We start from the raw sequence: 26,841 nt of genomic DNA, 5'->3' as shown, positions 1-26,841 counted from the left end.
CCCTCCTGAGAGAATTTTGTTCTACTTTTACAAACAGAAATCCAGCAAGAAGAAGGAAGCTGAAAATACGTATTTGTTTTGATAAATTTATTCACAAGATGGAATAGTACATTTTAAAAATGTTTTTTTTTTAATTCAATGAAAAAGTATTCATCTTTTTGATAGGTGATAATTAACCATTATTCTGTCATAAACAGAAAAGAAAGATGTACTTATGTAGATTTAACTGAGCATTGTGTTAATCACACCGCAGTGACTCAATACACAAAGCCAAAGCAAACCTTTTGCCAAAGAAAATAGAGCCTTAGTATTCCTGAAAGCCAAATCATGATCACATGAATAAACCTTCAACTCCATTTTACCCAATCTATTTTGATTGAGTTTCATAGCCAGAAAGAAGCTGATCAATTGTCATGACGACGAATTTAAATAATTTAAACTTATGTTGGATCTTAAGGCTTAAAAACTTCTCTGTATGCACAATTTCAGGAACTTGGCAGCAGTCCTCCAAGGATCCCAGGCTTCAAGTTAGATAAAATTGTGTGTTGTTAAACATCCTTCTTAGCAACAGATAAGGCACAGACCTTGAGCTCCACTCAGTCAAAACATTAGAATTAAAGTAGTGAGAACCAACAAAGAGGAGAAGGGTTTGTCCAAAACACTCAGGACGCTGCCAGGCTGGGGAGTAGCCAACACATCTGTACGTTTGCCTTCCCTGTAGGAAAAGTATGCAGTTTACCTTTTCAGAATAGCAGTAACCACACATTAACCACCACATACATTGCTTTCTTCAAAGTGGCAGCCGAGACTTCCCACGAAGTAACCAATTCCAAGGGTAAGGATCACCAGACAAGTAGGACCTTTTACATATAACATTTCTACTTAAACACAGTTAACACTGAAAATGTAAGGGCTCAGATATACTGCTGTAGACAGTGTGAAGAATAATAAAGTATAGGCATAAAGATATTCCACGTCCTCATATGCATAACTTAGTTGGGTTTTTTTTAAGATGCATTTTCCCACTTTTCTACAAGTACCTGAAATCAAATGCTACATACCATTCGTAATGCAAAAGAGGCTGTAAAGGACTTAAATACTGTACATAAATGCCCTTGAGTGGGTACGCTAGCATGGCTGATCCTATAGAAATCTATAAATTGATTTACAAGCCTTCGAGAGCCCAATAATGGCTCCAATTCTGCAGTCATATGATTAATATCACCAATTCACTACTAGATTTTATTTCCATCCTATTTAGAGAAAATATACAAGCCAATCTGACCCAGTTCAGTCTTGCTTGAAACCTCCAGAGAATTATGCATAGATCTATGACATGAAAAAAACTAATTTAAAAACAGATTAACATGCAAATCTGGTTTGAATTATTCACTTTACAGCATTTATATTTTTCAAGAAAACTTGGGCAACACATAGACTGTGCTTAGAAAAGGACCTGCATGTCTGCATTGCTGCATCTCAGGAACAACTACTGTAACATTTCCCATTTTCTTAAAGTGGATGATGTATGAAAATCATACAAAAATTGTGGCAGATGGACTTTTCCCCAAAGGTAATCCCCTGTTAAATAAAAGAAATAAGAGAAAAAATAATTTGGACTGAAGACCTCATTCTAGAAGTAGAACAATGTTAGTTTGGCCTGCAGGGACACAACTCTAATGACTTTAGCAACTTCACTGTGTACATTGCAGTCCAGTCACTTAAAGGCAGTGGAAGAGCCCTGCACTGGGTAGGGAGTTTTCATTCAGTCAACATGTGCAATAAAAATGAGCCCAAAGCCACAAAAAGGAAGTGGAAAAAGTGATTTTAAAAGAGTCTAAAATCATGATCTCTATCAGCCAAAGTCTTGGTCTTTCTGAGATAGTCTAATTGGTCTATACAAGACACTGAACAAGTTACAGTAAAATTAAGGGGCTTGGGGATAAAAGATTATTGAATAGACGAAACTATTATCAATTACAGCTGTGTGAATATTCTTTCAAAATTCTTACCCCTCCCCCAATATCTAACAGCAAAATGTCTAATTGGAGTAAATAAATAAATAACTTTGGTGGGGAACTGTTCTACACCAATCTGTTGGTTGCCTTTTTACCCTTTCTACATCTTCAGTCTTGAAGGTGGTTTTGGACACCAAGGCACCCAGATCTGATGTCTACTCCCACCCAAATCACAGAAAATCAAGTCAATCAATATATATGTGTGTGTACATATATATTTGTAAATATATATTTATATACACATATCCACATATTCCCCATGTATATATGTGTGTATGCACATACAGAAGTGGCATATTTACATACATGCAAATGTCTGTATGTGTATACACACACACACAGAAAATTCGTATGAGAATATAGAGCAAAAAAGTGAGCAAATGCCATGTGAGTGTTGGTTGTGGTCTTCTCAGTCTATACCTGAAAATCAGCAGCCTACAGGCATTGCACCCTGAAAGTACAATATATTTGATTACTGAAACTGCAGAGACTGACAAGATCCCAAACTTGAGAATGGTGAATCTGACATAAGGATCACAAAATTTATGCATATCCCAAACCAAAATACTTTTCAGAAAAAGTCACCTTCTTTGCTTCCTCAAGGACACAGTTAATCAAATGACCCTTCATTACCTGAAACATAACTAAGTACTACTCCCCAAGCTGTGAAAATATGAGAATAGAGATGCTCTCATTGAAACTAAAAACCTAAGTTCAACAGGCTAAAGCACCAGGAAAAGAAAGACAGGACATAACCCTAAGTAGGCTTTGCCAGAGAGAAAACCACTGCTAGCACACATTACAGCTTGCATGAGTAGCCCAGATTAGGTGAAGCTGAACCAAGAGAAGGCCAAGGAAAATGTGCTGAGCAGTTCAGAGCTACTTTGGTGTCAAGCATTCTTGACCAAAGGTGCATCCACACTGTTGGTTAAACTGTTTTAAAACTGAGCTGTGCAGTATTACTTCTGATTCAGGATGCCAACACCGTCTTAGATATCATTCTCCATAGATGCTGCTGCCATTTCCTGTTGCCCAGAGGATAATAAACTAACAATGAGGCATCATGAGTAATTACAATTGCATTTGCACTGTACAGGAGCCGTGCTTAGCACACCCAGTACAACCAGTGAACGGCTTCTCTAGGTCTGATCTGACTGCTTCAGAACATAAGGTGGCTATGTGAAACTGGATCAAGCCCCATCACTCATGTTTTCTTTCCAAGCAGTGCATCATACCAAAAGACTGAAGACTGAGTGACAGTTTCTGGAAATAGTCAAGCTTCAGATAGTAAAATTTCAAATTCTTCATATTTTATTTTCTCTGTTAACTTCTAAATATAAGTGTCAACATCACTACAGTGAGCCTTGCTGAAGTGAGAGTAAAGGCTTACTTTAAATCTATTTGTTGCAGAGATGAAGTGGTAAATTTAGGATGGAATGTTTTCATAGAGACATTGGACTAGTGGAAAGCCAAGGGAGCATTGGGAGCGACCTTATCTTTGAAGCTGTGCTTTGGGAGCCTCGGAGCCTCAGAGCACAGCCTGGCAAGCCACAGAGGGCCCGAGGAGGGCTGCATTGCAAGCTGCCAGGAAAAGCAGGGAACTTCATCCCTGCCTCAGAGCACAAAGGGACTCGCTGCGTTGCTGTGAGCAATCCCTAAGGTATCAAATGTTTAGCTGTGAGCAACCCCCTGGGTGTTAAATCCTTGTGCTGGGCAGCCTCGCATGTTTCTGACTGACCAAAGCGGCCTGAAAACAGAAACTGAGATTCCAAGAATGAGCAGTACCATACACACAAAAAATAAAGGTTAGAGTTCTGATGAATGCCACTGCAGGAATGCAAATCCTAATAGAAATTAATTACTTATTTTGTTTAGTGTATTGAGTGGAAACCCAGTGTTGTGAAATCAGGAACAATTAAGAGTACAGGTGATTTCCAAAGATATGTCTGCCAGTGGCCCCCATGTTTTTCCTAAGCCCTTGTGTAAATATTAGCAGCTTATATTTCCAAAATGATAATACCTACACTAAAATATTAATTACCTGAATAGACTTCAGCCATATACTCAGTAATTTATCTGCTAGAACGATTATATGTCTAATACCTTTATTAGTCAAGTGAAATGAGTTCCAAGCTGAAGACCGAAATTCTTTATCTTTTCGGAAATATACAAAGCCAAAATGGAATGTCCTATTAATATTAAAAACCAGCTACTAGTAAAAGTCAGATAGTTCAAAGTTAAGTAGAATGATCTGTTGTCCCTGAGCACTGATACACATATTCCCAGAAACATCTAAGAACCTATCTGTTCCAATCTCCACTGAGCAGTATTGTTGTTAATTGAACATGGAGAGTGGGTTTGTTCCATCAGATGTGTTCATTTCTTCTAAGAACACCCTATGGAATATCAAATGTACTAAATATAGCTGTCAACATTAAAAGCCTGCAACTGGAAAGTGCTATTAAAGAGCTAAGTGTACTTCACTTGGCATTATAAAGCCAAAGCCCTCTTTAAAGATACATCATGTTATTAGAGACTATTCACATTAATGCAAAAATCATCATCCTTAATATATTTTACAAGGCACGTCTAGGCTACTTCCAGGCTCAAGAGTTCCTCAATTTCTCCCACATTTACTGGTAATTATATAAATGAATCAATAGTGTTTCAAGGCGGACAAAGAGAGAACTGTAGCAAAACCATACACTTGCTATCCACTGCAAACCAGCTGTGTCCAGGTAAAGCTTCAAAAGCATAAAGGATACAACATCTGTAAATGCCAACCTCTTGCGCTATTGGATTCACCACTGCAGTGTCAGGGTGCTATAAATTTTCAAATCATTACAGGTTTTTTTGGAAACACTGAGACATTCCTAGGAAAGCTTCTGCTAAGAAACTTCGAGAGAGTATTTGCCTTCCTCAGTGTAAATACACAGCATTCATGGTGGGAAGGAAACAATCCAGAAATGGAAGCACGAGAGAATCTAGAAATAATTAAGCCCGAGGAACATTTTGCTAAAATCACAAGCATTTTCCCCATGGTATAAGCAAAACTCCTCATTACTTTCAGAGGATTCTTTGCTTCTACCTCTACGTCTCCATCTGAATTAACAGCACCCCAGTGATACTGTTTGAGAGCAAAATTAAATGTGTAATTGATACTTTGGTCTCGGTCAGAGAAGGCTCAGAAACATCGTGGAGACTATTCATTTAAGAATACTGTAGTTAAGAGCGCCTAGTAAATGTAATAAATAGAATATTTCAGGTAAATGATATTTATTTACTACAACCCCTGCTACATAACCCCTCTGTTGGTTCTAAAATGTGCAAGATTCATTTCAAAGACATGTGATTTCAAGCAACAAGTTGTTAAGCACGGCAAAGAATTTGTGCATCATCTTTAACTGCCCTTTCCCTTCTAGCTTGTGGGAATTCATAAAATTTCAACCATTTTATTTCTACCCTACATAATGCACTGAGATCACTACCTTATTCTAAAAGTCACTCTGATTAAACACAAGATTTTCTTCCAGACAATCCCCCTCAGAACTTTTTCATGAACAAGAGGTCTTCCCTTAAGTATTAAGACAGCTACTCAAATTAGAGAGTAAATTTAGCACCAGTATAAAACAACAGTCTATAAATTCAAATACAGGCTGCATAACCCTGAGGAGTCTCAATTCCAACAAGGCAGATAGATAATAAATTACTACATCACCTATTAGAAATCAGTAACAAGAACCTCTCCGAAAATAGTATTTTCCTCTCTGTACGAATTGGGTCAGTTTAAAATACCATGAGCACCACAGAACACCAATGTCTTTCCTAGAGTTCAGAATACTGTTTGGCAGAGCACTAATAAAAAAATCAGCTAATTCTGGCCTTTACCATAGTAACAGAAACATTCAAGTTAATAATGTCAGCATGGTCTAAAAGTGAAAACATACCCACAGCAAAACACAGTAAACTGACAGAGGGAAAACTAATTTTTTCTCTAGATGAAGCCTGTGTAATATTCATGCCTGAAGTTAAACACTAATATAGTTCTTTCAACCAAGACCAATCCAAGAAAATAAATAAATAAATAAATAAATAAATAAATAAATAATTGATTTGGAGGAATGAATGAGCACTACAAAAGCTTAAACTACCATCCAGAGAAGATTTCTCCATTGTTTACTCTGCAAAGCACACATTATTAGAGCCAAATCCATTAGGCCTTGTTTTTTGTCAAAGTTCCCACCAAGCTCAGAAGCCAGTTTGCCTACTTTTTCCCATCCAGGAAAGACAAATGCAATCTTTTTGTGACACACAGCAGAACCCTCTCATGTAGCTCATCGTCTCGTTATTATTGCTGGCTGTCAGAGAGCGCTGACTTTTGCATGGCCGTGATTTTCCCATTGCAAGCACTCGCTGAGGAATAGTCAAACTCTGATTAGATATTACAAAACCTTCTCAGAAGGCTTTCTGAACCACAGCCAGCGGGATTCCCTGCAGCATTAAGGCCAGTCTTGCTCCCACTACAGTCTGTGGGACTTTTGCCAAGGATGTAAGTGGCATTATGACTGGTCTCCAACAGCAGATATTACCCATCACTCTCAAGACTTGATTAAAGACCTACCCACCTGCAAATATCTAATAAATAAAGAGCTTAATTGCATAATTAATTACAAGGGCTTTTAATCCACAACAGACAACACCATAGGTTTTAGGTAGCCCACATAAAGCAGACTATCCATTAAATTAGTATTCACGTGATACCGGTTTACAGAAAGATTGCAGAGGGATTCATTCAAAAGACACATATTTTCAAGAACCAGAGAACACAACAGGAAGAAATAAAATAAAGTGAAATCAAAAGAATACCGCCACAGCCTAGAACTACAGACAGAAATCATTTCATATCCTGGACACAGCTTTCCAGCAAAGGTTTTTTTTAACGATATATGCATGATGGGTAGTGATTTTAAATAGGAAGTGTAGTGCTGCTACTAGACTTTTCTTTTTCCAAAGCACCAGGCAGAGATGTAGCAGTGTACACAAGTGGGGTGTAAAGTCAATGGGATTACATTTTCCTAATTATTTTCTGCTTGAGGTTTACATCACATACACAAAATGAGATCAGCCGGGACTTGCCTCTCTAACAAATCACTCAGACTTAAACATTGCTCAGATAAACAAAAGGGGGGGGCAAGGCTGAGAAAAGGCAGAGAAGTGCTTCTTCAGTCACAGTTGCAAGGAACAAAAACCTGGAGGGGGAAAAAAGCTGTTGGACCGCCACCAAATCTCCCCCCACTAGAGACAAGAGCCCATCTGCTGAGCTCTGCAACTTAGCTTTAACTACCATTCAACTCGCGTCTCTGCAGAGATCAATCTACAGAGCTGGCAGATGGACCCCTGCTTCCCTGAGTCGCTGTGTTATTTGTTTAATAAATTTAATTAATATCCGTACTGCACTGGATTGCTCCCAGAAAGGGGGCTGCAGCTCTCTCTTTCCCCGATAGCAACATGATGAGTGATTTCCCAGAAAAGACCAGATAACAGTACCCCCAGGCCATTGAAAAATTAAAAGTGCCATGTGCTTACATTACTTCGCATGTATTAATTTTTGCACTGTTCTAATTTGTTCTTGAAGCCTATTTTAACTTTATAAAAGTGTGGGATTTTGAGAAAGTCATAATTCATTTTGGTTTATATCAGCTACTAAATTAATTGGAAAGGAAAAAAAACCATCAAATCTAATTGGATTTCCAAAAATTTTATCTATTTGCAAGAAAGAAACAAATTGTTAATGAGAGTGTCTCCTCAGGCAATATATGTTGTCACAGTTTCTGCCAACAAGTTATAGGCATTCAGGGTCATGTTGGACATGCTTTCCTTTAATGCTTAGGCACACACTTATTTTAACCAATAAAGACATATTCAGCCCACATAAAATAATTTTTAAAAGTATGAAGGATGAAAGAAAATAAAAGTACTAACAAATTTTTACCGCAAAAAGCATAACAAAACGCATGCTATGGCATTTCAGCAGCAAGAGGAAGCATAAAATATGAACAAGTGTTGAGAAAAAAAAACATTATTTGTCTTCCACATTAGCAGTTCATATTTTCTGCATTTAAAGTTTTTAAATTTTCATCCTACAAAATAAAATTGAGTCATAATTAAGAAAATTATTTCAGTCAAGCCTATTTAACTCCTAGACTTGGGTTAAATTGACACCCTTCTCTTTGGGCCCCATTTCCTTATTATCTCACCTTGTGGCTGGAATATTTCACCCTAGTGCTGACAAGCTCAGCTCCAACAGCAGCTGTCCTAGTGGACAGTCCAGGCTTGCCAATGTTATCTCTAGCATCTAACCTTTCCTAACACCTTTCTCCAGAAGTAGCTGTGGCAGGAAAGGTTAAGCACACCAAAACACTTCTGTCTGCCTCTGGGGAGGGGAGGGTGAGAGGTACCCACCCCTCAGGTCAGCCAGCACACCTGCTCCTGGGACCAACTCCATGCTCCATTCCATTTGAAGTCAGCCTTATTTATTCAAATAATGACTTTCAGTATGAGGCCTTTGCTATTGAACGTAATTATGAGTGAAGCAGGTTAAGCAACAACAAGACACAATTCTGCACACAGATCCGAAGAGGCATTTAAGAGCTTTGGTTAGCCACTGCTCCCCCCCCCCCACCCTCTTCCTGGTACTCTATCCCTGCACATTAACCTTTTCCACCACTGCTGCCATTTTTATAATGAATGTCTCACCTTATCTTCAGAAAGCAACTCAGAGCAGCAGTGACCACAGGTGTTCTGTCACCATCAAAGACGGCAGTGAGAAAAGTTAGGAAATAAGGGCTGGTACACTTCAGTGGTGTCCAAAAAGCAATTACCTTCTATCTCCAGAATGAAATTCACTTGTTGAGAGAGGATCCAGGAAAGCAGCCCTGCATGGAAGGGGGAACAAGTGGAAATACCTACTCAGCCCAGCTGAAGACCCCTCTGTGAACTCTGGCACTGCAGCTGCAGCTCCTAGGGAAGTAGAGGCAGGGCCAGCCACAGGACACACAGCTTGGCAGTGTCCCCAGCCCAAAAGTCACAACAACAGGTGTTAGAGAATTAGAACTGCTCCAAGGATAAATTTGGGGATTTCTTTTCCTTACAGGCCTCATAGAGAGTTTTAAAGAGGTGTTTAATACAAAAAGAACTTGCACAGCTCAAAAAAGGTTGGCACACGTATTGGTAGATTTTTTTTTCGGCATCTGACTGAGTTCTGAAAGAAATTGGGAGTTTCCTCTTGAGTATAACATCTACACAATCTTTTCTCTCATACCCGTAACTTTGCAAAAAATTTACAAAGTCAAATGACAAGCAAATGACTGGCTACCAATTATTTACACAGTGGCTTTTAATTATTAACAAACTTGTAATTTTTATAAAACTATTTTTCATCAATCCTGTCCTGCAAACAGGGAAGCTGAGATAGAAACTTGCCACAGTCACCCCCTCCTCAAGGTCAGTGGTACAGTCAAGAGCAGAGCCCTCATTCACTCATGCTCTGGAAAAGATCATAGTAAGTAGCTGGAGTCTTGAATACAGTGAAAATCAAAAATAAGGCAGGCTTTTTTAACAAAATCTACATTCCAGAGAGATGGAAAGCAGAAAGTACTACTCAGCAAGTCATCAGCATGGCATATTCTGCTAATTTCCTGAACTTCAAAACCAGGTATTTTGTGTACACAGCATTACATCACTCAAAGTAACTGCCACTCTTACGCAGGGGCAGGTTTATTATCCCGAGAAGTGGAAGCCCTCCCTAGAGCCACAAAGCAGGCATCGCACACTGTTAGTCAGAATTTCATGCACCTCAGCCATGACTGGTGAAAGCCTGTGGAGTGAGGGCACAGTCTGTCCTTTGTGCAGAAGACACCAGAGGCTCCTTTGGCAGGAAATGCTGGGAGGCTGCAGCCCCTGTCTATTAAGAGAGACGGGCAATGGACTCTCCATTTCCCATAGGCTCTGAATGCCTCCCCAGTTGTGACTTGATTTGGAAGAGAAGTTTCCAGCTCTGTTTTTCACTGCCTTGGCAACCTCATTTCCTTACTATGATGCAGTTTTGTTTGCCAAAGGGAGGCTGGTCATTTGTTCTCTCGTCATATTGAGCTGCCCTGATATGATTAACTTCTTTTTTTTAAGCCTCATTTCTCCCTCCATAACATTTTTGGTAAATTGCTATTTATCATCCTCTAAAGCTGAAATGAAAAATGTATTGAATTGTTTAAATATTTCATTTAACAAAATAAAATTAGAATAGGTTTTTAAACACTACAAGAAAAAGGGGAAGAAGAAAACTTTCTATTTGATGGAAAATTGTGACCATACAACTTTTCTTTTGGGAGGCGTAGGATCCTTATGGAAAGGGATTTACATTTTTTTAGTTTGGTTAATGCCTTCCTAAAACCTATCAACAAATCAGCATTAAGTGCTTACTTGTAAAAAAAGTCAGAGGTTTCAGATATCAGAACTTTCAGATGTCTGAAAAGGAAATTAATTTTAATGCAACATAAAGATCAGTATTCTTTAAATGAGACTCATGCTATTATATCCAGGACAAACAAATTTCTTGATCCAAATTTTGCCTACTTTTGTAGCAGTCGTAATTTTCACAACCTACCACATACTCACAATGGTATATGAGTTAATCAGACTACATCTGCCTAAATTTATTTTCACGTTCTCAATGATATGTTATTAATTGAAAGACTAATTCATCTGACAGCCATTAAAGACACACAATAACATTATTCATATTCCCCTGTGAAGTTATATGCATGTAAAATATTGAAGTAAGCACAGAAAAGCAGTCACCTATATAACAGATATACTCTAAAACTCACATGAGCTGCTTAAAAGACATTAAGACGTAAATCTCCTTATCAGATTTATATATGACCTTAGGATTTTTCCCCAACAAAAATTCAATATGCTATTACATTCAGGAGTGCACAGTCCTTTCCAAGTTGTTTTTCTTTGCAAATCTCAAAGCACCAAAATGACAAGAAAAGTAGGGTTACTGTTAGAAAGACAGAGCTAATGCTGAAAATTAAACAAAGTGAAGCTAACTTGACTCTTCTACATAAAGCAAGCATGCAAGCCTAAAGCTTACCAGATAACTTACACCAATGTGCACTGCATTTTTCCTGTGAAAAAATTTGCCTTTCATGAGCCAAACAGATTAACAAGGAGGTATTATCCTCTTGGATTGTAGTACACAAGCAAAAAGTTATTTGCAAAAGTAAATGGATAACACTCTTAACCCCCCCTGTGCTTTTTCCCAAATCAATTGCAGGTTGAATTAATAACACAGCTTGCAGGACAGGGAGAAAAGTCCTTTTCTTTCAGGATACCCATGATGTTATGGTTTTTATGCTTTGTTGCTTAGTCGGGCCTTGTGCGTGTGTTTGTTGGGTTTTCAAGCATTTTTCTTTATTTTTCCAATTTTCAAATCAACAAAGGATTTCAAGTTAACTGTAATGTCATTTATCTGTTACTACAAGCTCATCCAAGCTTAATGACAAATTTCAGTCAAGTGAAGAAATGCTATCACTGCTTAACATTTCCTGTATTAGTGATACGTATTAGAAAACCCCACAACATACTATTCCCCCGTGTCTGATTCCAAAGTCAATAAGAAAGACAGTAAGAAGAGGACACTGGAAAGGCTTTGGGTCATTATGCACTTAAATAAAGACAGGCAGAAATCTGTAGGTCAGATTAGAGCGAAAACATGCAGCACTTCAGAACATTATCCAGCAGCCCCCTCTTTTCCTTTGATCTCATCTTGAGCAGATCACCTGGAAGGTGTGTAAAAGCTGCCTCTCCACAATCACCTGATGCTACAGTCTGCTAGAGAAAGAGGGGGTCCATCCATTGCCTGAGTACATCTTTTATTTAGTTACTATTTTGGACAGCACCGCTGAGCCAAATCATAGGCTCACATAACACTGCTAATCTAAGGTCAATCACTAATTCAAACCCAAGAGCTAATGGAAGAACTTGCCAAGAAAAGGAAGCTCAGCCTATCCTCAGAGAAGGGAGGGACCACCAGCATGAAAGGTTAGTAAAATATGAGTTCAAGAAAGCAACTGAATCTTCAAGCTGATCTCTCATCACACTATCAAAGACAGAGAGTAACTTTCTTTATAACAAAGACCACTTCTAATATCCAGACACTGCAATTACAATATGAGAACTGACAAACACCACGGGTATGCTTTGACAAGATGACAAATATATACTGATTGTTATTTAAAATATCAGCGAGAAATTCTTTAGGTGTATCTTCCAATGACGAATGGAGTTTTCAGAGATCAGAAATCATGGCAAAATGGATGAAATTTCTTTGTGTGGGGTTCTGGAATCCAGCAGCTTAATTCTACCAAAATCAAATGAAAGCTAGCTAAAATCAAAAGCCTTAAAAGGCTGAAGAAGGTCCTTTGAGGACATGCTCAAGCAACAAGGCGTCCAAGGCTGAGTTGGAACTCTGTTCCAGATCTCTGGAACGCACTTGGAGATCTGCTAAGCAGCAGTGGACACCTAATTACATATTCATAGGGGAATATATTACATTAACTGCCTCAGTCACATAACAAGTGTGAGGAAAGAAGCCAGTAAAAGCAATATTACTTTTCCTAGATGTTGTTGACCCCAGCTCTTTTTAGACTCAGATTCACTCCAGGTTAGACTTACCAATAAAGGGAGGAAAGAAAAGGTGGGAAAGAGAAGAAAAATCAATCCTGTGTTCCAAAAGCTCCACACAGAGGCTGTAACTAGAAGTGAATAACCTGGAGCTTCTGCAAATGTCATTGATAGTTAAATTCTAGAACAAATATCAAGGAAAACTTTTACTGAGGTCCAGTGGGTGGGCATTACACCACCTGGGAGATGAATCATCATTTGTAGAACTCAAGTGCACTTAATAAGGATGAGCTCATTCTAATAATGCAATCTGACAGGCTGACATTCCCTATTACCGACTTTTGAGGTCATTCAGTGAATTTTTACATAACTGGGTTTTCTCTTCCATGGCCAATTAATACATTGAGTGCTAAATTTCTACTACAAACAGATTTCTACTACTGGTGTACCTGAATTACACCAATTGTGCTAAGTGATCAAAAACTGTAGAAGCAGCTTCAGAAAGCACATGTTCCAAGAAACTATTGTGTGGGAAAGCAGCCTAATTTATGACTTTTATGAAGAAAAGGTAGCATCAAAGTGCCCAAACAGAATACAAGGTTTCCAAATTCTGTTGTGTCAAAACCAGAAAAAGAACCCATGCAGCACTGTTGAAAGGCAAATATGATTCTGTGGTATTATTTTAATTCATCGTCCTATCTGCAGATTATCCAAGCAGTTGATGCTTTCAGAAGGCCTTCAGTTAAAACTGTAAACTATGAAAAATTGTCATCTTGATGCCAAGAAAATAATGTCCTACATTTTGGGCCTGAACATGACATCTGAATCTAACTCCAGCACTAAAGCACCTCAAACATTTGGAAATCCAACTGCTCTTCAGCTAAGTCTAAATTTTACTGAAGTATCTAAAAGAAGTTTAGAAATGCTGAGGTGTGACTAACTGCAGCTAATTGTTGCATGCCACTGATGCTGAAACATCTATGCCTCAGTGAGTCAATCATGCAATGGAAGGAGGAAACATCCTTCATATGTGCAGGGGATGTATATTATATATATTGTATATAATGTATATGTATATTATGTGTATAATAGGAGAGAATGTAAACAGAACATCTAAAGGCCACCAGAGACATGTTTTTTTTGAGTAGCTTACCCCACAGCGTTTGGTGTGAGTTAACACTATTCCAGTAATCTGAAGCTAGTCCAAAAGAGTTTCAGTCTGGACCATTTCATGTTCCGACTGATCTTGTAGAATTTTTGAAGTCAGTGAAAAGTCATTATATTTCACATGTATTTAAGAACTCAGAGAGCACCATCACAAGCCATTTCTGATTTAAAATACCAGTAATTTTATGTAAGGAAACTGACGCTTAAAATTACAAATACTTTGTTTTTTTAATATGTCAAGGTTTCTTTGTTACAGTTCATGTTTAAAAGGACTCCATCAGTTTTTTAAGACTATGCTGAAACAGAAGAAATACTGCAGAAGTAGCAGAACTGCCAATGGATTCCTAAATTGCCAGTCAGGTGGTTATTACAGACTGCAAATCAACGTGCATCAACTTGTCCTCTGCTGTAGTAAGATGTGTCCAACTCTGCACTCATCCACACTCCATTCTCCCTAACTATTTCTTATTAAGAGGGAAACCTTGGTTTTTCCCCATCAGGTTCAGACTGAGTGATTAGTGGCTGTTCTTACCATTCAGAAACATCCATCTGCTCAGAAGGAATCGAGACATCTACAGCATTTTGTGTAAACCTTCAAAATGGGGACATGTGGTAGTGCTCAGTCACACAAGGAAATGAAATGAGTATTTTCTAATGGAGGAAGACCCACCAGCAACCTCTTCAGCAAATTCCTGCCTCTCTGATCTGAGTTACTTTTCTTTTGGACAACGATTTTGTGAAGACTGGAGGCTTGAAGGACTCCACAGTTTTCCCATGGGAGTTCTGGCCAAACAGAAACCTGAAACTCAACATAAATATTGTCACTTTAAAAACACAATGGGAGGAGGGTGAGGAAGAGTGTAGAAGCTAAAACCAATAGAGAAACAGAATAAACCTTTCTGCAACAAGGCAAATATCACCACTCTCTCATTACTTATTAATGAAACTGCATCAGGTAAACAATCAGGGAAAAAGCATCAGTGTTTCACACTGCTCAAAATTAATTTCACGCTGAATAGCCTAAGCGTTTCACGTCAAAAACTAACCTTTGCGAATGGTACTATGTGATCCACACCGCTTTACTCGAACCTACAATAAAACAATATTACCATTCCATGAAAAGTAAGTTTTCCCATTTGAAATATTTACATGTCATTACTGGGTGACCATTAAATAGTTTCTTTGGCAAGAACAAAGCAGTAGGATATCTTCTAAGCATTGGATGAAAACTGAAAGAGGGATACCTCTAATCTGACCAGTGACTGGGACAGATGAGTAGTTAGCTTAAAAAAGTCACTCTTAGCTCTCCAGATTTATTGTTTGGCACTCACATCACTATCACCCATATACCATCCAACTTCCCACCTCCAGCCAAAAACACCTTCATTCCAGAGAAAAAGCTGTTGTTTTATGCAACAAAGCTATAAAAATCTTGAGTATATTTGATAATGTACGGGTATTATCAGGCAGTAACTCCCTAAACTTGGACTACAACAAACAGACCAGGAAAATGTAACAACTAACCTTCATAAATCCAGTCTCGTTTTCTACAGTCTGACATTTTTTGAGCAATAAACTTTTCTATTTGTGGAAGTGCCACCAACAATGAAGTGCATTTACTATTTACTCTAAGTTTCTTCTTTCCCTTTAAGTCAGAGCATTTTCCTGATTTTAGTTGGTGGATATATCCACTTTGATTCAACTGCTGACTCCTTCCTCATGGTCCAACCTTACTAACCACACCTGGTCACTGATTTTAATTGCATAGATCCTGCTGTGCTGCAGAAGATGAAACAGGAAAAAATACCACAATGTATATCTCCAACAGGCAAAAAAAAAAAAATCAGTCAAAGAAATCCTGAGGTCCCTGAAAAAAAAGTATAGGCATAGGCTGATATTTTCCCTTCACAAACATGGCCATTCTTGACATTACATCTCTTTTAATGCATTTACAATGTTTTCCTCCCTGGAACCATTCTTCTCTTAGATTTAGGATAGAAGAATTTAGGAGTAACGTGAAATAATCCTAATAATTAAATAGTCAAACTTGACTTAAAGGTCACAGAGCCTTCACTTTATTCTTAGACCCTTATAAAATACAGAAAAGTTCCCATGCTTTCTTCAGCTTCCTCAGAAAACGGTATTTCTAAATCAAAGCTTTTTTAGCAGGCTCACAGAACTTTGGTTCCAAGCACAGGACAGGATTTTCACTTTTAAAAGAAACGGCTTAAGGGCTGACTCCTTCTTTAACAAGAATTTTCAACATTATAAACACTGTGAGTGTGTGACAAATGTGCTAGAATGTGCATGAGTCACTTACTGGGAGAGTTTAATATATTAATTATAAAGATCTATTAACTTAGTTGAAGGAAAGTGTTTTCTCCTTTTGCTTGACTACCACCTCTACACCTCGTGGAGTGTGTTTAAGAGACTTGTCCTTAAGAAATGGGCATCCCAAATATGCCTAGGACTCTGGTAACTTCAGACCAAGAGGATATGAAAGCTGTAAGAAGTAGAAACCCTTTAAAGTAACCCAGTTTGATAGGTTTCAAGAACCATTTGAGACCCAATCAGCTTCTGCAGATTGACTGCTGATAAATTACCACCTCTCCGAATAGCAAAGACTGCTGGCTTGTGAAGTTTATTTTTAACTGATAGTTAACTTTAACTTGCAGTTATATTTTAATTTATAGTTATTTAAAATTTAATTACCATCATGTCACTCAAAGCTTTGTACAGGCTTTCTTTTTTAAATGGTAGACATAAATCAGTAAAATAAATTAAATGCCACTGACTGCTACATAGTTATACAGCAAATTAATGAAATCACTCAGGAGTACACAGGTAATATAGGCATAAATAATACTGAATCCAACAAGTGGGGCAAATGTGCTATCAAACCTGTCATGCAGCCATGAGAGCAGCCAGAGGGTACACCAGGAAAGACAGCTATCTCCTTATTTTAAGTAGCAGCATCTACACCAACCTCGGTTATTAATCCACATCTTAGCAACTCTGCTGCACTTGCCCTGGGTGTTTTCTCCTGTTTTTCAAGCAGGTCTTTTGACAGTGTGCCTGGCTTGTTCTGCGTTCTCTCTCTTTATGGCCTATTTCAATAAATTAAAAATCACCTTTGTACGTCTTGGACAGATAGAGCTCCTATGCAGCCATGAAGATTACCGCACTTCAAGGTTGAGTTTTGGAAAACACACATTACTCCCTGAGGACTTCTGCTGGAGCTTCCCTTTGTGGCTGCCATTCCCAGTCCAAGCTTGTGTAAAACAACCTCTCTTTCCAAATATTCCTTCACCTAACTCCACAATGCCACTATTTATGTGCCAAGGCAGTAACTGGATCATAACTGAGAACTCTCAGAGTAACCGTGAAAGCCACAGTACACTGAGATTGTGATCCTGCAAAGCAAAAGCCTTTCCTCTAAGTCTATGCTGATCCAATTTACAAGCTAGGGGAAAATAAAATATACTGAATTCCAAGGGGAATAAATTTCCAGAGGTGCTGGTTTCTGAATAAAATGTAATGCAGCCATTCTGTCCTCTTCTTGTGACCAAGGGTCTCTTTTCTGAAGCCTGGGAATATGAACCCTGACGTCCTAACGCAGTCCTGAAATGGATATTGCAGCTAATTCCTAACTATGTAAATAGCCTGTCCATTTCCAGGTTGATGGGCTATTTTTTTCCCCTCCTAAAAACATTATGTAGTCCTACTGCTCACTGTTAAACAGCTTCTGAGTTTCAATACCGAGGTGCTACATGTCAGGGGTGGATGAAGTGATCCTTTTATATCAATTAGCAATTACTGTAAAGTGCTTTGGGGTGAAATGCCACAAAGGATTAGAACTTCAAGGGAAGAATAAGCAGCAGGAGCACATGAACTCATAAATGGCATAGATCCTATTTTATGTAAATTGCCCTGGTAATAAAGAATGAGCAAAAGGTCAGATAAATACAGAAAATGACATATAAGCAGAGTAGTCTCTAAATAGAATATTTTTCCAAGCTTTCTCAAGTACCAGTGCGTCTCTAGACCAATAGCTCCCTCATCTGAGCATCTGTAATATTCAGTACAACAATATTCTCCAGTTTTACCATCCTGTGAGTTAATTTTGTTCCAGACTAACATAGTGTGAGCTCATAAAATCCATCAGAGAAGAATGAAAATCTGTCTTATATTTAGTAACAACACAAAAACGAAACCAAATAAACCTCTCCTCTCTTCCCAAGACATGCACTTGTACTCCCTAGACATATCCAATCCCAGGAAGATCGCTATTCCTGCAACAATTTTACATACGAGTAAGGAATCTGGACAGAATAAAGACAAAATCTAAACTACATATGAAGGCTGGAACACATCAATAAAGTAAGATCATAATACATACTTGAGCAGCCTGGCAATTCAAGGTGTTATGGTTTCTAAAGAAAACTCATTCTATTTCTACATTTTTGTATCATAACAAACAGTCTTGCATTAGCTGTAAGAGACAAATTGCAGTACTTCGTCCAAAACATATAAAAGGAAAACAAGAAAATTGTTCATTTATAAAAATATTTAATTTGTTCTGCCACTAGTACACCAGATCTACATTTCATTAAATAGCAGCAAAAAGCTGAAGTGAAAAAATTTTCCTGTTCATACCTGGAATTGGAAAGCCATAGAAATTAATAATTTTCTGACTAAAACTTGACCAAAGAAAGCAGGAAGAAAGATACCTAGCAAAGACACAGCAAGCCACATTCTTATTTTAGTAATGCATCCAGTATTCTAGGTGAGAGTAATGTATCATATACAATTAGCAATATGACTTTTACAGCACCAACAGTTCAGGTACCAACTCTACTAGTTTGTGTTTATCCTAAGGAAACTCCTAACTTAACACCAAATAATGGCATATGAAGAACAAATCATACACAGACCTTAGTGGAACATTTTAAGTATGCAACAAAATTCTCCACTGGTAGCAGGCAAAATACTTTTATTTAAATCTTTACAAATGCTTTCTAAGCTACAATCACTACAACTAACAAAATACCTCAAAAATCTGTAAAATAAACTAATTTGCTTTCCGTTTCTATGCAAAAACTGACCCAATGCCATTTAGCCTGATTTCCAGGCAGAGCATATATACAATTTCTACATCATTAACTCAAATTCCTATGTATCCAAATGTCTTGCAGTTCTGCTGGGTAAGCATTAGTTCATTCATGGTGTTAAAAATGCTACCTTTTATACATCAGATACGTTACTTGTTTAGCTGTGAAATGCACAGATACTGCAGCTGATAGAAAGAAAGACCTTAAAAATACTACTCCTTGGGATTTAAATTTACTCTTTTTAAGTGTGTAGGTTCAAAATTACGCCTAAAAATGCAATGACCTACTCGTGCCTATATTTATATATTATAAATATTTCTGTTTAAATATGTTTTATATTTTTAAATATATTTTATATTTATATATGGTATTTAATTAAACTATGAAATTGCAATACAGTCTTGCAATGTTCTGTATGCACATGAAACAGGTATGAAAGAAAAGTCAGAAAGGGAGAAAAAAACCCCCAGAAATGAGAAAGAGCAATCTCTTGCTCAAGCAGAAAACTGCAAGTCAGCAGATAAAAATTTCCTAATTCTTTCAGAGGCCGACTGTACTAGCACAAATTGGAAACTAGTCCTCCTATGACTTTTCTTAACTCTAAATCAGGTGATCCTTCTCCCTGACCTCAGAGGTACTTCATTTGTTAATATTTATAGGCATTCCAGTCTATGCAGATGGGGCAGCCTCTGGATTTGATGATAACAAACCACTGAAGAAGCTTCCTACAGGCAACATTTCTCATTTAAAAACAAAAACTTAGACTGGAATTCTCAAACATAGACCATTTTTTTTTCTTCCTGAATGGTTAACTTCGACTTAAACTGAAACTTGTTGAATGCCGAAGCAATGTTACCAAAAGCATTACTGCTCCATGGGATATTGGAAAGCATTTGTGCTAAATTGGTAGTTAGGTGTGACATACCATTCCCTGTCACCAGCACTGCTGCCCTGCTCTCTCCTCTACACCATCATCCAGCTTCTCTCCTCTGCAAACCTACTCAAAGCAACAGAAAATGTGTTTTTCCAGCAGAGAAGGCCAGAGAAGCCCTTCTGACAGATGGCCTGGGAAAGGGTTCAACCTTCGTGTCCTCTTTCTCCATTTATTCTTAAAGTTCGAAATGTTCATACATTTTATGGACTCTCCAACAAAATGAGCAAGCCCAACCTCAGAATGAGTCATTTCTTAAGAAGAAAGATGCAGCAACTGAAAGCAAATTGCATTTAAAAAACACATTTGTAATGTGTCGAGGCTGCATTCTCTGCTCCAGTATAACTGAATTTAAAATACATATATATATATATTATTTTTTTTTACACAAAGCTCACACAAAAGGATTTTAATAGCTCATCAACATGAGATAATTTCTCCCTCAACTTTCTGTATGGATCGATGTTAATTTATTATAAGTATTTAAATGTGTTAATCTTGGATTATATGTGAACCAGTAATTTATATTAAGTTATGAAGCCTTCAAATACTCCTCTGAATTTAGAAAAGCTTATGTAGATGAAATTGCTCTTGCTCACTTCTTTAACTTCTGCTTTTGATAAAATGTGAAATTGCAGTAACTCAGGAAAACAAATGTTGTCCAAAATATTAGGGCATTTTATGGGGAAAAAAAAAAAAAAAACAACTACTAATTTATGACCTGGCTTCTGTTAATTTCTGCAATTCTTAATAACCAATCCCAACTTTCAGTTGCACATTTTTCATTAAATATTTGGGAGCTCATTAGCTGCCACTGATGCCAATAGAACATCAGCAAAACCCCAGATTCTGACTCCTACCCTAACTGGCTGATTAAGAGTAATATAAAGAAGGAAAGAGTTACACATGAACAAACTAGGAAATTAAAGAAAAGTCAAGATGCCACTGTGCAGGAAAACAATATAAAAATAAGGTAGTAATTCTATTTACAGGAATTTTGCTCCATTATCTGAAGAGCAAAGAGACTCTTCAGTTTTCATATCACTGTTACACAATCAACCTTTAGAATACCAAAAAACCTGCATCACATACTACATAGTTGCTATGGCAATTCCTCATTTACAATGAACAAAAGAAGTGAATAACCAACAGAGCCTCAGTGTTAAGCAAACAGCACACCTGTCGGTTTGGTAACTGGGTTTAGCATAACATATCAGGCCACCAAAACAAGAGCCTGGCATTTCTCAAGTCTTCAGATACAGGTATTCTTACCTCTCAGACTGTTTAAGGCTTGTAAATCATTCCTAATAACCTATCCAGGTGTGATCCCACTGCACACAGCATTTTGCAGAATTAACTCAAGCAATGCACTGAGATTTGTCTTTCCCTTGTCCTTCTATTGTGTCACTGCAGCCCACCTTCTCCTCTATCAAAGGCTGGCTAAAGCCCAGCTCATGGTATTGCCCAAAGCTTACCTTTGTTACTGCTGGTACCCCTGCCCCAAAGCTCTGCCACACTGAAGCACAGTACCCAGCTTCTGCCTTTATACCAAACAGCAGGGCACGACACTGCAACTCCTTAGAAATATCCCCATTTGTGGGCAGGCGTTGCAGCAGCCCTCTTGTTAGAGGGTAGAAAAGAGCCAAGACACAGACTCCTGGTTTATCTCAGCATAAGAAAGAGCTCCGGTGTTTTCCTGCTTCCAACTCAGCCACCCTGACTCCAATCATTCACTGACCCTGCCTGCAGCAAGCTCCTGCTGGAGGTTTCCCTCACAGCCTCTGACTGCTGGTTATTTCCTGCTAAACTCTGACTGCAGGTATCAGTTTGCAGACTCTGACTGCAGGCTTTTACCGAGCTAGACTGTGGCTGCAGGTTCCAACAACAGGCTCTGACTGCAGACCCACACTGACCTCACAGCAGTGATTCTCTCTCCCCAGGATCCTTCTTCTTCATGATCTTCAAGGTCCCTCCTCCTTCATGATTCCCCTTCCTAGCTCACCCACTCCCTTTTATCACTTCTCTTTTTTGGACAGAGCTGTTACTCATCAGGGGTGAGGCTGAATTGGGTAATTAACACAACTGTTACTTGCCAGGGGCAAGGTCACCTGTACTCCTTTCTCCTACAGGCAGGGACACCAATTTTTTGGCATTTAGCAGAGTATTATGGTTGGGTGTGGATTTTTGAAGGAGCAGCTGTAGGCAACAGAGTCCTGTCACAGCAGTTTCCTGCTTAGAAACAAATACACCAACTGCTGGCAGCAGCTGCACTGCACTGGCACCCCCTCTATGTCACCTGACCAAGAACTGCAGCAGCACTGACAAGGCACAAGTACAGCCAACGTGCAACACCCCAATTCTTTTCCATCAACAAAGTTGGAATTGAAAAAAGAAAAAAAAAAAAAAAAAAAAAAAAAAAAAAAAAAGCGCCCCCCCAAACCAAAAAGGAATGGGGAAGGTTCTAGGACTAGAAAAATAAGTAAAGTCATGGAGCAGACGCAAAGACAAGATTGGTCATCTCCATTTTCATGCACTCAGGGTGTTGTGGTGGTTTTACTCCAAACAACAAAACCCCAGGGCACCAAGTGCTGACTTCCCCCTCAGTGGGATGAGGAGAGAATTAAAAGAGAATGAGAATAAAACTAAACGAGAAAGTCTGAGGGTTGAGATAAACACAGCTCTAAAGGTAAAGAAAAACTCAGACCCGCAAGGAAATTAAAGCAAAGAACACATTTGCCATTTCCCAGGGGCAGGTAGGTGTTCAACTATTCCCAGAAAACCAAGGCTCCATCACCCATAAGTGTGACTTGGGAAGACAAATGCCATCACTCTGAATTTCCCACACACACACACTTCCTTTTTCTTCTTCCCACTTCATATGTTGAGCATGAGGCTGTAAGTTCTGGAATATCCCTGGATTGGATGGGGTCAGAAGTCCTGGCCATGCCCCCTCCTAACTCCTTGTGGTCCCCTTATCCTTCACTGGTGGGGTGAGTAAGAGGCAGAAAAGGCCTTGACTTTGTGTAAAATCTGCTCAGCAATATGAAAAATCCCCAGTATTATCAAAACTATTTCCAACACAAATCCTAAATACAGCCCTAAGCAAACCACTATGAAGAAAATTAACTCTATTCCAGCCAAGACCAGCACAGGTGAATAGCTCATCAAGACTCATCTTTGAATCTTAGACACAAAACAAAAGCCTACCCAGCAGGAAAAGTTAAATCCAAAATAGAAGAAGGTGGTTATGTTTTTATAATTTCAGGTGAGTCTAATGATTTTGATTAAAAACCCAAAATATTCAAGACTGGAAGTACTACCCAATTCAGACATAGGAGCACTTCCTTATGATTGTCCAAGTTATACATATCTCAGGAGAAAGACCAGAACCCAAATATGAGACTGCACAAAAGCCTGCACAAAGTAAGAATGCCCATCTCATCTAGTGACTTCTTTCTGCAAAATCCCACTTAAATGCTCCATATTGTATCAAGTAGAATCTAGAATCTATTGAAATAGCTATTCTGGCAGTAGTTTCTGGAGCTATTGCACATACACACCAGTAATGAAGAGGCAAAGTCCACACTAATGCTGTCTGAAACTCTTTCAGGGCACAAATTTGGAGCCAGGGAAATCAGCAGGAAGTAGTAATTCCCCAGACACCTTCGCTGGGAGACTGCTTGCAGTGTATTAGGCAGATACTCTTATCAATCTCTGCATGGTTCCTTCTCTGATCATGGCTTCACATCTGCAACGATCACATAGGTCCCTAGACTTTGCTCCAACTCAGTTTTTCCTCTGTCCCAACTGGAAAACTGAGCTGCACCATGCCTTAGGGCATCAGAATTCCAGAACATGGGGATTCTACTCTGCTTTCATAGGGAATAATACCAGTAGTTCAATACCCGCATGAAAACCAACACAGCTGAAAAGAAACATCTCTTTACAAACACCTCGCTTCAGTTATTCTCAGCTCACGGGTCAGCAACTGAAGATTTCAAAAGTTTTTGAGAAAGTAGTTGGTATGATACATTGAGTGACAGTAGATTTTTGTCCCTTGAGCAGTACTCAATGCCTGTAATTCTTTCTAAAATATTAGAAATTTCGGACAAACCGGTCCCTATTTATAGTCAGCAAAACTGCCTGTACCTCAACCACATTAACAATGCCTGGGGAAGAATCACACTTGTGTTTCTTCAAAGCACTTCAGAAGCTTGAGGAGAGCAGAGAAAGATCAGAAAGGCATTTCTGTCTGCCACAGATCACCCTAGAAATGGCTTTTAATTACAACGTTTATAAATTGCTTATCTGTATCTTAAGCTACATGCTTACACATAGAAATACATAACACCACGTGAATGTACACCTGACAGTCCTACAGACGTATGTTTTATAAACAGAAGTTTGGCCTCAAAAGCTATTTATTCCTCTAAATATCCTCCCTCAGGATCCCCTTTGTCAGCCATTCCACTTTCGCTTTTTTTTCTTTTCCTGCATCCTGGACTGGTAAAGTTGGAAGGCAGGATAACATTAAAGAGGGGAAGGGAGCACCGAGTCTGGCTGATGTGGGGGGAAAAGGCAGTGCAGCAGTTTATTCTGCTTTGCACCTCGGGCACCTGGAGGCATGGGAAGGATGGGAAGATCCAGGCAGCGCCGTGGTCCCCAGCAGGGCTCTCCCGAGCCCGGCACACGAGCGCGACTGCTCCGCCCGAGGGATCCCAAGGGATTTCTTTCAAAGACAGTCAAACTGCATCTGTGTGGCACCGAGCACAGCCCCAGCCAGCATGACCTGGTTTCCTTTTTGGTTTGCTCGATCGCTGTGTGACATTCAGACAATGGCTGTCAGACATTCAGGTTCTCTCCCAACCTGCCAAGAGATTTTCCTACCCGCTCAGGATCTGGGGGAGGTCCGCTACCTGCTGCACAGATTTCTTATGTTTGCAGCCGATGTTTTCAGTCGCACACTTGAAAATCATTATTATTTTAAAGCAGGAATTAATTTTTTTTATAATTATCCCTCCTCCCCAATATATTACCTCAGATTTTAAAGCCAAGAATACTTGGAAACAGCAATCGTTAATTTTGAAAGATTAAGATACGAACAACCCAAACATGTTTATTTCTGTTCAGCTGGGGTTTTTTTGAGGGGTATTTGCTTGGGGGAGGGTGGTTTTGCTGGTTTGTTAGCAGTTTTAATTTAAATTCTTGGATATATACATACAAACATTGACCACCTTAGAGACAAACAGAGCAAAGGAAAACAAACAAAGAGAATATCTCGTCAGATTTATACTTAAGTATTGCAGAGCATTAAATTTTCCTTTGTCCTTTTGCTGGTAAGTCACAGTGAATTTTTTTTTAATTTATACTGCAAATATTAAAAAATAATCTGAGAAAAACAGTATTAAATTCTGAGAAGACAAGGTAACAACTCAGAAGTCTGGGGAGTGAGAGACCAGGCTGAGTCAGTAACACAAGGAGTGGAAGTATCTCTCAGAAAATGGGAAAAATTGATGGGAAGCCTGGGGTGGAAAGATGTAAGCCGTAACGTTCTCTTCAAATTATCTCTAATATACGTAAGGGAGAACTGAAATCTCCCACAGCAATTCTCATGTAGGTTGCAAGGATGTGTGGAGGACCTTGTTCATTACTTGCCATGGCTGTTGAAATGTTGCTACATTTTATGCAGATATATTTTGAGGATGGGTAAAGCAATGCTATCACATACTGCATATTAATTGCTCCCAGGAGACGGCCCTCTCCTCATTTATAAACTGATTATTACCCATTCTTCCTCAGTGCTATCAAAATGCTACTTGTTCCAAAATCTTCCACTGAACAAATCAATCACCCCAAAAGCTGAGGCCATCAAGTTAGTGGCCATGTATCTGTTACCACAATCCACAGGTAAAAGTTTTCTTTACAGAATCACAGAATCATTTAGGGTGAAAGGGGTCTCCAAAAGACACTTGGTCCAGTCCTCTGGATTGTCCAGTCTGGTTCTGAGTCCTTCTAGGGACAGAAACCTTACTCATTGTTTCTCCTTACATTCTAGTGAGAAGTCTTCTATCTTTTCAGGCATTTTATTCTGAGAATTTAATTTCTAAAATGCTTTAGGATCCTTCAGAATTTATTAAACCCCTATACAGTAAAAATAAAGGATAATTTCACACTATTTCACTAGTTTAACTAAGAATGTTGGAGGGTTTTTAAAATTATATATATGTATACCTATACACATATTTACAGAGGGGAAGAACAAACTTGTGAATAGAATATACATATCAGTACCTACTACAGCTGTTATGCCACCCTATTTTCAAATTATTAAAACTAATTGTATTAAATAATATCTCAAGTAGCATAATGATACCTTGTAAAAAAATCATTGTTTGATCCAAGTGAAAGGAAACAATAAATCCCTAACATTTACTCTTCACTTCATTTTCTCAAGTTTATTTTTTTTTCTTTACAGTGGAGGAGTTTGTAAGTCTGAATCACAAATATTTAGTATTTTATATATTAAAAATTCAATCATAAAGCTCCACCAAGTGGAAATCCTTAAAACTACACTAAGCAAATTCATGAATAAAAATTCATGTTATAATTACAACCAATACTCACAAATCCGATCATATTCAAGGAATAACAAATAGGCTATCCATACCTATAACTCAACATTTTTACCAGTGTACAGTAATCACATTATTGATTGCTGTTGGAGGGAAGGATAACTTAATCATTAAGATATTTAATTTTCCCTCTGATTAGATCTGTTCCTTCGAAACATTTCTTTTGCTATGTCCAGTGCAGACTAATATGATCTCTCAACACTGATTTGGCTTTTCAAAAAAGTCACTTTTCTGACTTGCTGAAATCACTTTGGGAAACTTTAATTTCCCCTTCTTAATAAGCAGTTTTAGTAATC

The 26,841-nt window shown here is 38.4% G+C and overlaps 1 long non-coding RNA gene across 1 annotated transcript; it reads right to left on the bottom strand.

Annotated features, from left to right (window-relative positions):
- Positions 1 to 215: 215 nt before the first annotated feature.
- LOC136291669 (uncharacterized) lies at positions 216 to 21,978 on the bottom strand. The gene is made up of 3 exons (XR_010721652.1): positions 21,827 to 21,978; positions 8,900 to 8,953; positions 216 to 715 (listed from the first exon to the last, which is right to left on the bottom strand). It is a non-coding gene; the product is annotated as an uncharacterized lncRNA (long non-coding RNA).
- Positions 21,979 to 26,841: the final 4,863 nt, after the last annotated feature.

Source organism: Chamaea fasciata, unplaced genomic scaffold (assembly GCF_029207755.1).
Source record: "Chamaea fasciata isolate MVZ Bird 193981 ecotype frontalis unplaced genomic scaffold, bChaFas1.0.hap1 SCAF_7, whole genome shotgun sequence".
NCBI lineage: Eukaryota > Metazoa > Chordata > Aves > Passeriformes > Sylviidae > Chamaea > Chamaea fasciata.
The sequence above is the reverse complement of the archived record's forward strand: the minus strand, read 5'-3'. Positions and strand labels throughout refer to the sequence as shown.